The sequence below is a fragment of the Nerophis ophidion genome, linkage group LG03 (assembly GCF_033978795.1).
Source record: "Nerophis ophidion isolate RoL-2023_Sa linkage group LG03, RoL_Noph_v1.0, whole genome shotgun sequence".
Lineage (NCBI taxonomy): Eukaryota > Metazoa > Chordata > Actinopteri > Syngnathiformes > Syngnathidae > Nerophis > Nerophis ophidion.
This window is the reverse complement of record NC_084613.1, coordinates 48,713,205-48,731,914: the sequence shown is the minus strand read 5'-3', so window position 1 is coordinate 48,731,914 and position 18,710 is coordinate 48,713,205. Positions and strand designations below refer to the sequence as shown.

At 39.8% G+C, this 18,710-nt stretch overlaps 1 protein-coding gene and 1 long non-coding RNA gene across 4 annotated transcripts in view; one reads left to right on the top strand and one right to left on the bottom strand.

Moving 5' to 3' along the window:
• arid1b (AT-rich interactive domain 1B) overlaps positions 1–18,710 on the bottom strand; it is a 594,747-nt gene that overhangs the window by 377,703 nt on the left and 198,334 nt on the right. The window lies entirely within an intron of this gene.
• On the top strand, positions 10,998–12,073 carry LOC133549735 (uncharacterized). The gene is made up of 3 exons (XR_009806151.1): positions 10,998–11,045; positions 11,231–11,356; positions 11,743–12,073. It is a non-coding gene; the product is annotated as an uncharacterized LOC133549735 (long non-coding RNA).

Below are 18,710 nucleotides of genomic sequence, written 5' to 3'. Positions count from 1 at the left end.
ATATTAATTGAATTAGTTCTAATTAGCCATTAGGTAACAGAGCAAAGAAAAGTACAGAATGCAGGCATCTTGGCTTAAAAACTAACGATAAAGGTGAAGTTATAACACTGAAACAGCTTCACGAAGAGATGCTTTAATACATGGCTAGCTAGCTAGCGGCTAAAGTCCAACCGCAGTCGGAAGTGTTTTAGCGACTTCTAAATCACTAATCCTCGCGTCCGTGGCGACAAATAAAGTAAGTTTCTTACAAGTATCATCCCTGCAGGATGAGGAATTGTTAAACATGCGTCATTACACACCGTAGCTCACCTGAATGTTCCTGAATGTAAACAAACTCCACTGGTGGATCTACATCTAACATCCACTGTAATGATACCAAGTACAGAAGTGTATTTGGTCGATACCACTAAGATTACATCTATATTTTTTAGCATCACAAAATATTTTTTCATTTAAAAAAAAAAAAGGATATTATTTTTAGAAACTCAGGAAATATGTTCCTGGACACATGACGACTTTGAATATGACCAATGTATGATCCTGTAACTACTTGGTACCCAAATTTGTGGTATCATCCAAAACTAATGTAAAGTATCAAACAATAGAATAAGTGATTATTACATTTTCACAGAAGTGTAGACGGAACATGTTAAAAGAGAAAGTAAGCAGATATTAACAGTAAATGAACAAGTAAATTATTCATTTTCTACCAATTTTGACGAAAAAATTAAATGGAAAACGACAAAATATGTTACTGCATACGTCAGCAGACACATTAGGAGCCTTTGTTTACTTACTTACTAGTACAAAAAAAGTTGTTTCGGCTGTTCACTATTTTATTTAAATTTAAGGACAAACTTGCAATAAGAAACATATGTTTCATGTACCCTTATATTTTTTGTTAAAATAAAGCCAATAATGCAATTTTTGTGGTCCCCTTTATTAAGAAAAGTATTAAAAAGTACCGAAAAGTATCGAAATACTTTTGGCACCGATACCAGTACCAAAATATTTGTATCGGGACAACACTAGAAGACAGATGCAAAATGGATTGCACGCCTTATTCTGCTCACAAGAGTCGCAATCTACTTTGCACAAGTTTCATAGTTTGCTCTGCGTGTGCTATCAAGTTTGCACGTGTTTTAGTACACACAAACCTTCAGGACGTTGTGTACTTTTAGTAGGCGTGTTCAGCGTAATGTACTAAGACTGCGGATGCAACTGACAACTGGTGCATAGGTTTTGCTTGTACTAAGTGGCTTTCAACATGGAGACACTCATTTACTGCACATTCATGTTATCATGCTCCCACCTGTTGTGTTTTGCTATGCTGTGAAACATGCAGCAGACATGTACTACTTTATCTGGGCATTTTAAAAGCAGTCTCTACAGGGTATCTACGACGTAAGCCATTTTTTTTGTGTGCTAAAGTTGTGTCCTGCGAGATACTGTGATTATGCCCTGAAACGTTACAAACGCAAGAAAATGCATATTGCAATAATTTTTGATTATAAACATAAAAAATTACGTATGAAAAAATGCCAGCACACACCAAAACTCAACAGTCGAATGTGTTTCAATCACATCAGTGCCCTTTAGACATCCCCACAGACGTCTAGAGGGTGCAAACAATGTCAATCTATTTAAAACGTTATATCAAGTGTTCGTAATAACTGAGTTGTATAATGATGGTGTTAATAACGCTGTTATAAATACTTGTAAGGAGTAACCTAATAAATTACTTTGAGGTCCTTTACAACGTTGTTAGCATTAGCTTGATGTAACGTGGCACGCTACGTTTGATGTGGTTTTATGTCAACCACAGGACAGTGTCATAAGTGCAGCAAGTTCAATGCAACATACACACGCACATACGTACACAACAGAAATATTGAACAACAAATCAATGATTGAAGTGACAAACTTGCCATCCAAAAAAATACACCGTTTGTGGACAAGAAGATATGGCAATTATCGACGCACGTTTGGTCTATTTACAAACCAAAGCTAACACAATCATGTTAAATGATTCAGAGCCGACAAACTGCCGCTGGTAACAACTGCTAAAGCTAAAAAAGACAGCTTCTTTGAAACCCCCGATGATGTCACACACCACTAGGTAACAGGGCCCGTCTTTTAAAAACACACACACGCACACACACACACACACACACACACACACGCGCGCACACACACCGTGCCCTCATAGGAAACGTCTGCGTATGCCAGATATTGTTTTTATTTTCTTTAAGGAATGTATTGATTACTATCCCTGGTAATTAATTAATTCATTAAAGAGTAATTCCGTTTGTAATTCATTTACTTTTTGGTAAAGTAACGGGTAACTATAATAACTTTTTAAAAGCACTAATCAGAAAAATGGTTATATCCAGCCCACTTAGTTGCACGCTTTGGGCGTTGTTAGCAAATAATAGTCAATGTTAGCCATCATGGGCAGCACGGTGGAACGGGTTAGTGCATGTGCTTCACAATACGAAGGTCCTGAGTAGTCCTGTGTTCAATCCCGGGCTTGGGATCTTTCTGTGTGGAGTTTGCATGTTCTCTCCGTGACTGCGTGGGTTCCCTCCGGGTACTCCGGCTTCCTCCCACTTCCAAAGACATGCACCTGGGGATAGGTTGATTGGCAACACTAAATTGGCCCTAGTGTGTGAATGTGAGTGTGAATGTTGTCTGTCTATCTGTGTTGGCCCTGCGATGAGATGGTGACTTGTCCAGGGTGTACACCGCCTTCCGCCTGATTGTAGCTGAGATAGGCACCAGCGCCCCCCCCCGCGACCCCAAAGGGAATAAGCGGTAGAAAATGGATGGATGGATGGATGGATGGTAAAAATATTATCAATAAGCGTGGCACAGTGTCCTGTGATTCTGCTTGGCTTTGTGATTTTGGGATATAAACTGATGCTGTACATTGTATCTATGAAGTCATCAATAGACTTCTGCTTGTTAGGGTTCAATAAGTCAATATTAAAGTCACTGCATAAGAAAATTATTTTTTTACCATTGTCCATGTAAGTTGCCTTGATCCATTCTTCAAATGTGAGTGTGAATGTTTTCTGTCTGTCTGTGTTGGCCCTGCGATGAAGTGGTGACTTGTCCCGGGTGTACACCGCCTTCCGCCCGAATGCAGCTGTGATAGGCTCCAGCGACCCCGTACGGGACAAGCGGTAGAAAATGGATGGATGGATGGATGGCTGTTAGCTATGATTGTTTGTATATTCCATCATAACAACAATTGTTTGCTTCATAAACTTAGTAACTGTGAAAAATATTGACTATCCATCCATCCATCCATCTTCTTCCGCTTATCCGAGGTCGGGTCGCGGGGGCAGCAGCCTAAGCAGGGAAGCCCAGACTTCCCTCTCCCCAGCCACTTCGTCTAGCTCTTCCCGGGGGATCCCGAGGCGTTCCCAGGCCAGCCGGGAGACATAGTCTTCCCAACGTGTCCTGGGTCTTCCCCGAGGCCTCCTACCGGTTGGACGTGCCCTAAACACCTCCCTCGGGAGGCGTTCGGGTGGCATCCTGACCAGATGCCCGAACCACCTCATCTGGCTCCTCTCGATGTGGAGGAGCAGCGGCTTTACTTTGAGTTCCTCCCGGATGACAGAGCTTCTCACCCTATCTCTAAGGGAGAGCCCCGCCACACGGCGGAGGAAACTCATTTCGGCCGCTTGTACCCGTGATCTTATCCTTTCAGTCATGACCCAAACGTCATGACCATAGGTGAGGATGGGAACGTAGATCGACCGATAAATTGAGAGCTTTGCCTTCCGGCTCAGCTCCTTCTTCACCACAACAGATCGGTACAACGTCCGCATTACTGAAGACGCCGCACCGATCCGCCTGTCGATCTCACGATCCACTCTTCCCCCACTCGTGAACAAGACTCCAAGGTACTTGAACTCCTCCACTTGGGGCAGGGTCTCCTCCCCAGCCCGGAGATGGCACTCCACCCTTTTCCGGGCGAGAACCATGGACTCGGATTTGGAGGTGCTGATTCTCATTCCGGCCGCTTCACACTCGGCTGCGAACCGATCCAGTGAGAGCTGAAGATCCCGGCCAGATGAAGCCGACAGGACCACATCATCTGCAAAAAGCAGAGACCTAATCCCGCGGCCACCAAACCGGAACCCCTCAATGCCTTGACTGCGCCTAGAAATTCTGTCCATAAAAGTTATGAACAGAATCGGTGACAAAGGGCAGCCTTGGGGAAGTCCATCCCTCACTGGAAACGTGTCCGACTTACTGCCAGCAATGCGGACCAAGCTCTGACACTGATCGTACAGGGATCGGACTGCCATAATAAGACAGTCCGATACCCCATACTCTCTGAGCACTCCCCACAGGACTTCCCGAGGGACACGGTCGAATGCCTTCTCCAAGTCCACAAAGCACATGTAGACTGGTTGGGCAAAATCCCATGCACCCTCAAGAACCCTGCCGAGAGTAAAGAGCTGGTCCACAGTTCCACGACCAGGACGAAAACCACACTGTTCCTCCTGAATCCGAGGTTCAACTATCCGGCGTAGCCTCCTCTCCAGTACACCTGAATAAACCTTACCGGGAAGGCTGAGGAGTGTGATCCCACGATAGTTGGATCACACCCTCCGGTCCCCCTTCTTAAAGAGAGGGACCACCACCCCGGTCTGCCAATCCAGAGGTACCGCCCCCGATGTCCACGCGATGCTGCAGAGTCCGATGGTCCGATGGCAGTGAAGTCTCATTGAATTGCTACAGTGAAAATATTGACTATTTTAATACAAATGTGTGCTGTTTAACCACTAACGGTAAAATAAACAAGCCAATGGTGGTTGTGCTATATATTTCTTTGCTTTAAAAATGTAACTGTCAGCGAGATGTAAACAACACTTTTACAGTCTTTTACTGTCGCTAGGACACATTTCCCAATACTTGTCACGTTTTCAAAACTCTTCACACAGTGAGCACAACAGAAGTATAAATGGGCGAAACTGAGGAACAATTATCATTGCTTTGGCACAAAATGCATTCAATGACTTAATCTTTCAAATTACATAATTTTTTTTCTCACTTCGACCCCAAAAAACGCCAAAACTATGTGTGCTTACAGGCCAATTTGCACATTAGATACTGTTTTCATAACCGTTAGACTTAAGTTCAAAACAAACAACTTGAATAAGACAGCAATTTGCTACAGTAAATATTTTAATGAAATGTATTTTAAATCGTTTTTTTAAATCGATCAAATGTCCCCCCTAGACGCAATGAATGCTGGATACCTGAACATATCACCAAAAGATTGCCAGGGATGGATCAAGCATGCCAGAAGATTCTTTCCTAGGTATATTGCCCTAGATCACAAAAGATGTGATGTGGATGAAAACATGCGGCCAAATGGACAAGACTGAGTAGATTAGCATTACCATTGTTACTGTATCAGTGGATGGTGTGTATACAAATACTTCTATTTTGGAATTACACAGTGCAAAAGAAAAAAAACAATAATAAAATACACCAAATTTATTGAAGCATTTGGCATCATGTCGGATTAATGCCAGTAACATATAATTTTGGGAGAACAAGAACAAGAAAGTTTGATCATATTACGACTATACTGGCTTGCCTGCACTGGCTTCCTGTGCACTTAAGATGTGACTTTAAGGTTTTACTACTTACATATAAAATACTACACGGTCTAGCTCCATCCTATCTTGCCGATTGTATTGTACCATATGTCCCAGCAAGAAATCTGCGTTCAAAGGACTCCGGCTTATTAGTGATTCCTAAAGCCCAAAAAAAGTCTGCGGGCTATAGAGCGTTTTCCGTTCGGGCTCCAGTACTCTGGAATGCCCTCCCGGTAACAGTTCGAGATGTTACCTCAATAGAAGCATTTAAGTCTCACCTTAAAACTAATTTGTATATTCTAGCCTTTAAATAGACCTCCTTTTTAGACCAGTTGATCTGCCGCTTCTTTTCTTTTTCTCCTCTGTCCCCTCCTCCCTTGTGGAGGAGGTCCGGTTCGATGGCCATGGATGAAGTATTGGCGGTTCACAGTCAGGACCCAGGATGGACCGCGCGTCGGGACCCAGGATAGACCGCTCGCCTGTGTATCGGTTGGGGACATCTCTTCGCTGCTGATCCGACTCCGCTTGGGATGATTTCCTGTGGACGGGACTCTTGCTGCTGTCTTGGATCCGCTTTGAACTGATCTCTCGCGGCTGTGTTGGAGCCACTATGGATTGAAATTTCACAGTATCATGTTAGACCCGCTCGACATCCATTGCTTTCGGTCCCCTACGGGGGCGGGGGTGTGTGGGAGGGGGGGTCGCCCACATTTGAGGTCCTCTCCAAGGTTCTCATAGTCATCATTGTCACTGGCGTCCCACTGGGTGTGAGTTTTCCTTGTCCACTGGGTGTGAGTTTTCCTTGCCCTTACGTGGGTTCTTCCGAGGATGTCGTAGTCGTAGTGGTTTGTACAGTCCTTTGAGACATTTGTGATTTAGGGCTATGTAAATACACATTGATTGATTGATAATTTGCTCTGAATAATAAACATTGTCAAATGCTACCTGCTGTTAGTGTTTTTTAGCTCATTGTTTTGTGGGTGAAAAAATGTTTTTGTTGTCAGTCAACCTTTGTTAGTGTTCTGGAAGAATGAGTTGATTTGAGACATGTCTGAAGTGATTTGGTAGTTTTAGTGCATTTTGAAGGTGGAAGGAACTGATGTGATCAGCTGAAAGTTGGTTTGGAGAACTGTGTGAAGAGTTTTTAAAAAGTGACAAAAGTATTGGGAAATGTGTCTTAGCGACTGTTAAAAAACTGTAAGTCAGCCAACTCCTATAAAATGATATTGCTAAATAGACGATATGTGTAAAATGTAAATTTTTGACAGTACATATATGTTGACAAGCATATGTAGGAGGGCGATGCAGTGCGATCGCCTCATTTCTTCCAGCCATCTGTCAGTTTGCATGTCCTTTCTCTACGTACGTTCTAATGACAGAAAACAACTTCCGCAGATGAGTTTTAGCCTGATTTTGACAATGAGCATACCATTTGCATATTCATTAAGACAGACAAGCTACATGGATTGCGCCCCTTATTTTGCTCACTTTAGAGATGCAATCCTCTGTTCTCAAGTTTAGTAAATCAGCTTTGCATCTGCTATCAAGTTTGCACATGTTTTACTAGACATAAACCTTAAGTAGTACTGGCCCAAAATGTTCTAAAAAACATCCTCGTGAATCAAATGATATTTAAAAGAGATGTCAGTGGTATAAAAGGCATCACTGCCCCCCAAAAATAATCCAAGCATCACGCACACTGCTTCTTTCTTTCTTGACATTTTTCATGTCTCATATCATCTACGAACCGCACTTGGCCTTTTTTTGACTGGATGCACTGCACACATTTGAACTCGACATTCAAGCATGGGATGAGGTAAAACGTTCCCTCCCTTTGTATCTGCTTGATAGCCCGTCTGAAGCAATATCATTCCGATAAAATAAGCCATGACCCGAGCACGACAGCGAGCCACCGATCTTCAAAACAACAAGCAACCGGGGTGAATTTAGTCTTACTTCAAAAGTGAGGAAATAAATGTGATTTTGGCACACTGAGTTATCATTTTTGTAAATGTTTTATGCTTTAAAAATGCTATTTTTACTCTGGCCCGCTGCAAGATAACATATTTCCAGAAGATTTGGCTGTAAAGCTGTGTAATTGAAATACAGTGCAACCTTAAAATTGGCCCCTAGGGACATTCTGAATGTCTGAGGGATTAACATTTCAAAATCACTCGAAGACCTACAGGTTAAAGCGTTACCATATATGGCATAATTCCACTTATTTACATCATCACATGCTTTTAAAGAGAGTGTTTTATTGTTTTCCATTACTTTACAGATTCATTTGTAATCATTATAAAAGGGAAATGTAAAATAAATAAAAAAACAGCGGTCTCCTCAACAAAGTTAAAAGTGTGTTTTGTTGTATTTTATCATTTCTAAAATTACAGGGGTTAACCTATTTTTACACTAATACGACAGTGAACAAAAAAAATTAACATTATAAAGAATTTTATAGGGTGCAGTCTATCCCTGGCTCAAAACAAACATACATATATACACAAACTGTATACATATATATATATATATATATATATATATATATATATATATATATATATATATATATATATATATATATATATATATATATATATATATATATATATATATATAGATAGATAGATAGATAGATAGATAGATATCTCTATATATATATATATATATCCATCCATCCATTTTCTACCGCTTATTCCCTTTTTTGGGGTTGCGGGGGGTATAGATATATATATATATATATATATATATATGTATATGTATGTATGTATATATATATATATATATATATATATATGTCTTGATTGGATTATCCAGAGAATAGTGCTCGATAACGTGGTAGAGCGCAATATGTATGTGTGGGAAAAATCACAAAACTACTTCATCTCTACAGAACTGTTTCATGAGGGGTTCCCTTAATCTCCTGATGATTGAGGGAACCCCTCATGAAACAGTTATGTAGAGATGAAGTAGTCTTGTGATTTTTCCCACATATACACACACACACACACACACACACATATATATATATATATATATATATATATATATATATATATATATATATATATATATATATATATGTATGAACATCCATCCATTTTCTACCGCTTGTCTCTTTTGGGGTCACCGGGGGTGCTGGAGCCAATCCCACCTGCATTCGGGCGGAAGGCGGTGTACACCCTGGACAAGTCACCATCTCATCACAGGGCCAACACAGATAGACAGACAGAGTTCACACTCACATTCACACACTAGGGCCCATTTAGTGTTAACAATCAACCCAAATGCATGTCTTTGGAGGTGAGAGGAAGCCGGAGTATCCAGAGGGAACCCACGCAGTCACGGTGAGAACATGCAAACACACAACATGCAAACACCTTCGTATTGTTAGTCACATGCACTAACCCCTCTTCCACTGTGCTGCCCCATATATGTACATACATTTTGTTCAGCACAAGCTTGTTATTAGGATTGTCAGATACATATACACGAGTTGTGAGTTACAAACATCCCTGGCAATAGTTGGTGTAGCAAATGTCACAATGAACTCTAAGATCCGTACAAAACAGCCGGTGTCACTCGTTTTCTTGCTATAATCTAATGCCAGAATTGGCTTATGGGGATGAACATAACTTTGCATTCTAACCATTGGAACAAGTAAAGTGAGTGAGAAGGACAGTGGAGTGGATGATATCCATTGAATTAGAAAAAGGAAATAGGTTGTCCCGATACCAATATTTTGGTACCGGTACCAAAATGTATTTTGATACTTTTCTAAATAAAAGGGACCACAAAAATGGCATTATTGGCTTTATTTTAACAAATCAGCTTATGGTACATTAACCATATGTTTCTTATTGCAATCGAAGAACAATTTTGTCCTTAATTAAAATAGTGAACATACTAGACAACTTGTCTTTTAGTAGTAAGTAAACAAACAAAAGCTCCTAATCAGTCTGCTGACATATGCAGTAACATATTGTATCATTTAACATTCTATTATTTTGTCAAAATTATTAAGGACAAGCTGTACAAATGGATTATAAATTAACTTTTTCATTTACTGTTTATATCTCCTTATTTTCTGTTTTAACATGTTCTGTCTACACTTCTGTTAAAATGTAATAATCACTTATTCTTCTGTTGTTTGATACTTTACATTAGTTTTGAATGATACCACAACTTTAAGTATCAATCCGATACCAAGTAGTTACAGGATCATACATTGGTCATATTTAAAGTCCTCATGTGTCCAGGGACATATTTCCTGAGTTTATAAACATAATATGAATTTTAAAAAAAGGAAAAAAGATTTTGTGACGAGACCAGGATTAGTGATTTAGAAGTAGCTAAAACAATGCAGACTGCGGATGGATTTTAGCTCCTAGCTAGCTAGCCATGTCTTTAATCACCTCTTCCTGAGGGCGTTTCAGTGTTATAACTTCACCTTTATCGCTAGTTTTTAAGCCAAAATGTGTCCGTTCTCCCTTGTCTGGTTGTAAGTACTCCGCAATTGTGTCCTGCCGAACATGCTCTTCTGCTCGTAAAACCAGCAATGTCATGACATGACGCGCTGTCATGCCCGTTAATTAAAAAAAAAATAATTAAAATATGGGGAACCGGTTCTTTTCAAGCAGAGTATAGTACTGTTTTTGAATCATTAGTACCGTGATAAAGTATACTAGTATACTTCATACTAGTATATTATACTAATATACTGTACAACCCTAATAGAAAAATAAAATAAATAAATACATATATATATATATATATATATATATATATATATACATATGTATATATGTATATATATACACACACATAAATATATACATATATATATAATTATATATATTATATATATATATATATATATATATATATATATATATATATATATATATATATATATATATATATATATATATGTATGTATATATATATATATATATATATATATATATTTTTTTTTTTTTTTTTTTTTTTTGGTCTCGTCTTCCTCTTGTTGTTTTCTTTTTTCCATCCCCTATTGCTCAACTAAATTCTGTATATCCCAACATTTAATAAAGTCATATACAAATAAGGCAACAAGAGAAGTATCCCACACTTCTCTTTTGTAAAGTAAATTTCTACACAGATATCGACATTTACAATATTATTTGCCTGAGCGGCTGGACAGGACAAAAAATAAAAAAATACATAATATCAATATTTTGGAGGGAGGCATGGTCTGCGGGCCTGCCACGGAGCAGGGTGTGTAAGGACCAGCCTCAAAGCCAGCGGCAGGTGAGTAGATTACCCAGCTGGGAATGGTTATCTAATGACCTGTTGCCTTTATTAGCTAGCAGCAGCCGGACCAAGACACATTGTTGGAGTTGGAGTTGCTGGTGTGGGGAAACAGTTGATGGACATTTCCAGAAGGTAAAAGCCACCAAGACTGAAAAGTTGTAGTATGGCGTGCGGTCCTAGCGTGTGTGCGCTCACAAATAAAGACATTGTTACACCACATTACCGGGCTCACGCGGGGGTCTGTCACGGTCAGGAGGACCCACGAGAGGTAAACGTTACAAATATATATCTATACTTTTAATCCGTGACACCCGCAGGCCATAGTTTGGCGACCCCTGATGTAAACGGTGGGAAATTATCCATGAAAATATGGAAAAGCTGCTGATGGTGTGTTTGACGGAGAAGCAGCTGGAAGGAGATACCGTAGGAGTCCACTCTTCAAGGTAAATAATGTACCTTATTATTAAATTAATTAATAAAAGTACTTCAGTTGTTAGTACAGTAGTACATTTTATTTTGTTTTACACAATATTTTGCGTCAAAAAGTTGTTTTTTTGCTTTAAAATGCATGTTTCATGTTAAAATGGTGTTGTTTTAGGGGGCAATCACCAAGTAAATTGATTTAAACTCCTGCAGGCTGTAGTTTAAGGACCCCTGCTCTAGAGCGTTTTGTATTTGGGCTCCAGTACTCTGGAATGCCCTTTTGGCAATCATTAGAGATGCCACCTTAGTAGAATTATTTAAGTCTCACCTGACTAATTTATATACTCTAACATTTGGATGGATCCTTTTCTTTTCTGTTGTGTCTTCCCTCTCCTGCATGGGGAAGATACCAGGTGGTCAGGGATGATCTCTGGAGAGGTACCAGTTCAGAATAGGCGCTCGCTGTTCCGAGTCGTGACCCGGGGTGGACTACTCTTCTGTGCATCAGTTGATGACATCTGCAAGAAGATCCGCCCTTTGCTGGCTTCCCGATGGACTGGTCTTTCATTGTAACAATTGAATAATTCACCCAGTTTTGCAGCCAATCATCCAGGAGGGGGTCTCCACACGTCTGCAGCTCCACAAGGAGTCATCTTTTTCCAAGCTTGATCTTTTTAAGTTTTTGCTTGCCTAGGTGTGGGTTTAAGTGGGTGAAACTCTTTGAGGCATTTGTGATGAAGGGCTAAATAAATAAATTGTGATTAATTGATTGATTGATTAATTTGTAACATAATGTTACCAAATTGGTTGTGTGTGTGTATTAGAGAGGCGTAGCATACGTGGTAAGACAAGGAAGAAGATAAGATTTCAGCTTGTTTTGAATGCAAGCGCCATTTAGGTAGCCACGGTAAATTACAGTAGCTTCAAAACATGTGTGGAAATATGTTTTCGGTAACACTTGAGTATGGGGAACATTTTCTAAGTGAACCAAGACTTAATTTTGAGTTATGTGGACACTCGGGCAACATATAAGGGTTAGGGTTACTAATAAGCAATAATTCTGAGGTTATTGAGGGAAGACTCTTAGTTAATGGCTTACTGGTTGTAAAATAAGGCCATGCAGAATAACGCATTAATAAGTACTTAATAATAACTAATTGAGAGCCAATATGTTACAAATTTGCATGTTAATAACCAACTAATTAATGGTGAATATGTTCTCCGTATTAAAGTGTTACCATATTTTCTTATTAAACACTTTTTAAAATCATCCATTTCATTACCTCCACCAAGGACGGTATTATTAGAACTGGACAAACACCACAAAAACATCAGTAAACTGTTAGGGCAGAGGACATATTCCAGGTTATGTTTTCCACATTTTGTAATATATTATTCTCAGTGGATTATTTACTAATTTTAATGGCAAAGGTACTATTTTGTGCCATTTTATATATATATATATATATATATATATATATATATATATATATGTATGTATGTATGTATGTGTATATATATATATATATATATATATATATATATATATATATACCACCCCACTGCCATCAAACCCCCACAAATCCTTCATGACTAGCAAATTAGTTAGATATTCCACAGCATCTAGGAAGATGCACATCTCACAAAATCTGACACTAATACCATCAATATTCATTAAAAATTAAGCTTAATTGTGTCTTTGTGAGCGAGCCACCCTCCCCCCAACACACACAAAACATGCAAGTCAATAAATCCTCTGACGCACGATGTGATACCAATGGATGGTGAGGAGATGAGACCCTGAGAACCCTGACACAGGCACATTCAAACACAGTGTAAAACTGACATTCAAGACATGCTCGTGCTATTTACAAGAACCATGACATATCCAAAAATATAAAATATCAACGTTTGGTTTGTCTTTCATATTTTGTTGAGTGTCGTGCTCTTTTACACAGCACACTGTATTTACATGATGATTATGTCACGTAAGCTGGAAAATATATTGCAGGGCACAACTACTTTCATCCACTGTGACTGTTTTTTTGTATGCAGCGTTGGACTTCATGCAAATGATGGGCGTTCATTCCAGGCTGGAGCCTATTATTATCATCACGGCAAAAGGTGACCATTAGAAGTGGAAATAGCTGTGGCGACATTAGTGTATATCTGTGTGTGACTATCTTAATGGGGTCATTTGAAGCAAGGACTGTTCCAGTGGTGTGTGTGTGTGTGTGTGTTTGTGTGTGTGTGCGCGTGTCCCCTTCAAAGAGGATCCTACCGTAGCAATTTGACTGACCTTTTAACATAATGAGTCTACAAGAAGTTAAAATATATATATATATATATATACATATATATATATATATATATATATATATACATATATATATATATATATATATATATATATATATATATATACTGTAGCCCTGCGATGAGGTGACGACTTGTCCAGGGTGTAACCCCGCCTTCCGCCCGAATGCAGCTAAGATAGGCTCCAGCGACCCCCCGCGACCCTGAACGGGACAAGCGGTAGGAAATGGATGGATGGATGTAGGTCTTACCTATTGGACTATTGTCTTATGTATTTGACAAGGCATGGGTCAACATATAGTGATGGTAAAGTATTTTATATAGTATACTATAACCTACTCAGTGGCTTAGTGGTTAGAGTGTCCGCCCTGAGATGGGTAGGTCGTGAGTTCAAATCCCGGCCGAGTCATACCAAAGACTATAAAAATGGGACCCATTACCTCCCTGCTTGGCACTCAGCATTTAGGGTTGGAATTGGGGGTTAAATCCCCATAAATGATTCCCGGGCGTGGCACCGCTGCTGCCCACTGCTCCCCTCACCTCCCAGGGGGTGATCAAGGGTGATGGGTCAAATGCAGAGAATAATTTCGCCACATCTTGTATGTGTGTGACAATCATTGGTACTTTAACTTTTTAATTATTTTATTTTGGTATTAGTATCAATCAGTCTACTACAGTCTGTACCAGACCTGAGCAAAATATGGCTTATTCAAGGGAACTGCACTTTTTGGGGAATTTTCCCTATCGTTCACAATTATTATGAAAGATACGAGGACGGGTGGATTTTTTAAAAAGCATTTTAAATATTAAATAAATGCGATCAAATGCTGCTTACAATGAAGCCTATGGGAACTTGTCAATTCCACCCTTAAAAAAACATCCAAACACCTCCATTAAGGTTTTAAATACATAAGTATATACTTTATGTAATGTAGTAATGGGCACATTTATTATAACATTTAAAGGAGTCATATGTAGTAATATGGCCAGAAATGGTACTGCAATCACTGTCAAAATTCTGTCATCCCCTCCTACCTTCCATAATTGAGGTTGCCAGATAAGCAGCCAATTCCCAATCCTACTCCAAGCAACTTCAAATTACAATGTAGGTTTCTCTTGTTCATGCCACCCTAATATCTAACTACATCCCTGAATTCACATTCAAATTATTCGTATAATAGCAATGCTTTGTACAATCTTTATTTTACACAAGCGCCCTTCGTAGCCGTCGCCACTCGTTTCGTCAGTCTGCATACGTCTATTGTTTGGCGCGCAATTAAGGCAGCCAACAACCCCAGCTGGAACACACCCACATGACTTGTGCTCCCCATCATGGCCGAACAATGGGCAAACGTTGGCGAGCTTGACTTTGACATTCGTTTTGATGTGTGTGTGTTTGTTTTCTTCCTGTGTCTATGAAGTGTGTATCAAGGAACAAATGTAGTGGCATTTCCAAACAAATGGCAGCTAAATGAGGAACCTTGGGTGGTGGGCTGCTAACTACCGGCGTCGCTTTATGCACAACCATAATGATTGTCCTAACCAATCCGAAAGCCACCTCTCCTTTTCCTTGGTCATTTGCATTTGAATTGCTGCGCTGCTTTGCAAAAACAAACACAAATCAAAAAAGGAAAATTAAAGGAGGGAAAAAAAGAAAAACGGGTTGGATTCCGGTTGAACAATTTGCAAATGCCAATCAGAGCGGAGGTAAAAACAGACTGCCTAAAAAAACACAGGCGCACACTTGCATGTGTTTACAGCGGTACCTTAGATTTCACTAATTATCTGTTCTAAATGGGTCATACAAAGACCGAATTGTACAAAACCGCAGCATTTTCTCCAACAAGAAATACATCTAAATGTTATTAATCCATTGTAGACACCTAAAGGCACATTTATTGAGAACTAAAAAAGCAATCAAAGAGCGCAGACTTACGCCAGGCACTATTCCTCCCGTAATAAAGACCCTATACTAATCCGGATCATCACCAAAATGTCATCACTGTTCCTTATCCCATTTTGGACATTTCTTGGAGGTTTAATCAAAATCAACCCATAACTTTTTGAGGTATGTTGCCAACTAACGGCAGACAGCGAATACATAACCTCTTGGCAATGTTTTGAATGCAGAAACAATTGTGAAATACATATAAACAATAGGGGTCGGGTTGGGGTGTATGTTGTAACCCGGAAGAGTTAGGGCTGCAGTGGATTCTGGGTATTTGTTCTGTTGTTTTTATGTTGTGTAACGGTGCGGATGTTCTCCCAAAATGTGTGTCATTCTTGTTTGGTGTGGGTTCACAGTGTGGCATATACCTGTATATGTAACAGTGTTAAAGTTGTTTATACGGCCACCCTCAGTGTGACCTGTATGGCTGTTGATCAACTACGTCTTGCAGTCGCTTACTGCGTCTACAGAAACCAAATACAGTATGTGGCTGGGCTGGCATGCTGTTTGTACAGGTAATAGAGGACGCTAAAGGCAGTGCCTCCACGGCGCCCCCTTAATATTGTTGTTTGGGTGAAATTCGGGAGAATGATTACCCCTGGAGGGGCGCTGAAAAATTGGGAGTTTCCCGGAAAAATCGAGGGTATACAAGTATGACGCTGTAAAGCGCCATTCATATAAAAGTTGCGGGCCGCACCAACATTAAATTTTCAAATCATGGTGCGGGCTGCAAAAATAACGTCTCGCTGGCCGCATGTTTGAGACTCCTGTTTTACAGTCACACTCAATTTTTTTTTTTTTTTAAACGCACAGACCCTTGTGGTGCAACCGTGTGTGATGGTTAACAAAGGATTGCCGCGTCAATTAGGGGACAGCGTGGCGCAGTGGGAGAGTGGCCGTGCGCAACCCGAGGGTCCCTGGTTCAATACCCACCTAGTACCAACCTTGTCACGTCCGTTGTGTCCTTGAGCAAGGCACTTCACCCTTGCTCCTGATGGGTGCTGGTTAGCGCCTTGCATGGCAGCTCCATCCATCAGTGTGTGAATGTGTGTGTGAATGGGTAAATGTGGAAGTAGTGTCAAAACGCTTTGAATACTTTGAAGGTAGAAAAGCGCTATACAAGTACAACATAGAGGGGCAACGGATCAGGTGTGATAATGACTTCCAGCAAGGGAGTTAAGAGCAAGCTAACACAAATTGTTGATCTTGTAATAAAAGCAAATACAAACACAGTTGGATTTGGTAACAACAAGACAAGACTGAGTCACCAATGTGTGGGTTTCTTAATTTTCCAGACAATGTTTGTATTAGATCTAATTAGACTGCAAATGGTAATAATGTTTCAGTGGGAACTGAAAGAACTGGTGGCTTCCAACCCACTGGAGGAACATTTATTTTTGGAACGTGTTCTTTATTGGTACATACACATACAGTTTCTTGACAACTGGACAATGCCCAGTGGGAACCACTGTAGTTGTCTACTAACATGTTGTTTTAGTAAATGACAACACAGCTCTTGCAGTAGATCTCAATGGACTGCGCAGATGTGCTCAACGACTGCTGAGTAAAGTCGACCGTCAAGAGGCAGCATTTAAAATACGAATTATTTTGAAACAGATGAGTAATAAGAAAGCGCTTTGCAGTATCAAAATGTTTGCTGGGGTGCGTTAAATCGTTGATTTGAGGGCTGTAACTAGGGATAGGTACCAAATTTATTGGTACCGACCGATATCCATAGGTATTAGATGTACTGATTGGTGTAAAATCAAATGGTGCCCTACTTCTATTCACATTCCTATTCCTATTTGTTGCAAAAGACGTCACATCCAGTTGCAAACTCCGCACTGATTTAAACACTTGGCAGGGAAACAAGCAGTCAAGCATTCACATTACATGCAGATGGAGTGTCTCTAAGTATTGTTACAATTTTCCATGCCAAAAAATTAAAGTAAGGCTCCACTTTCAAAAATGTGCTACCTCAATGCTAATACACATTGGATTTTCCATAAACCACCTACCGACTAGCATTAGCGAGTTTACATTTCAACACCTTAAAATTTGGTAATGAAAACCACAACTGAGATGCACGTTACAGTAAAAACACTTTGTAGGGCTCAACAAAAAAAATATACTGGCACTTTCAACTTGACGGCAAAAACGACTTACTGGCTAAGGCAGCACACGATAGTCTGTACACTACTGCCATCTAATGTATTGGAATTGTAACTACATGCAAAGTCTACTACATCTTACAGTACTTGCAAATGACACACAGAGATGTAAGAAAACATGATAACAACTGGACAACAAACCTCAATGTTAAATACGAAAATTTTTAAAGGATTAGGAGAACATATTTAGAAAATCTGGACCGTATTGTAATGTTTCTTCTACTAAGAAGAAACAATATAATAGTAATTTTGTGTGTCTAATTATTTTTATACCATTTTTTTAAAGTAAGACTTCTAGTTGTTGAGCACATTCAAGAATATTGTGATAGAAATGCCCATCCATCCATCCATTCCTACCGCTTTTTCCCTTTATGGGGTCGCGGGGGGTGCTGGAGCCTATCTCAGCTGCATTCAGGCAGAAGACGGGGTCTGATAGCAATGATAATTGTGATAATTTTGATCACAATAACTGTGATATGCAATGTTCATACCATTAAATCCCTAGTTGCTTGCTATACCTACTGAAATAAATAGTATATTCAAGCTGTAACGGTAGCAGGAAAATCAAACCTCATTATTGACACAGATACAGTATAGAATTTTAGCAACAGTGGAGGTCATGTCCCAAATAAAGTGTTCCCTGGGTATGTTTTTATATGCAGTGCGCCTATACACTCATAAATGCATATGTGTAAAATTCATCAAGCTTAAGTGCTCTTCACACACAGCCAATCTGAGTGCGGCAGGCCTTGGGTTGCCGTGGAGATACATGGGGACATTTAGAGGGCTCAGATAAACTCTGCCATTTAAAAGGTTATGACAATTAACGCGGCTCTCCGCAAATTACCACTGCCAGACCTTTACCCACGGACATCTCTCTCTCCTCCTTATCACCCGACACCCAGCCTCTTTTTGCCTCTCCTCCTCGGTTGCCATTTG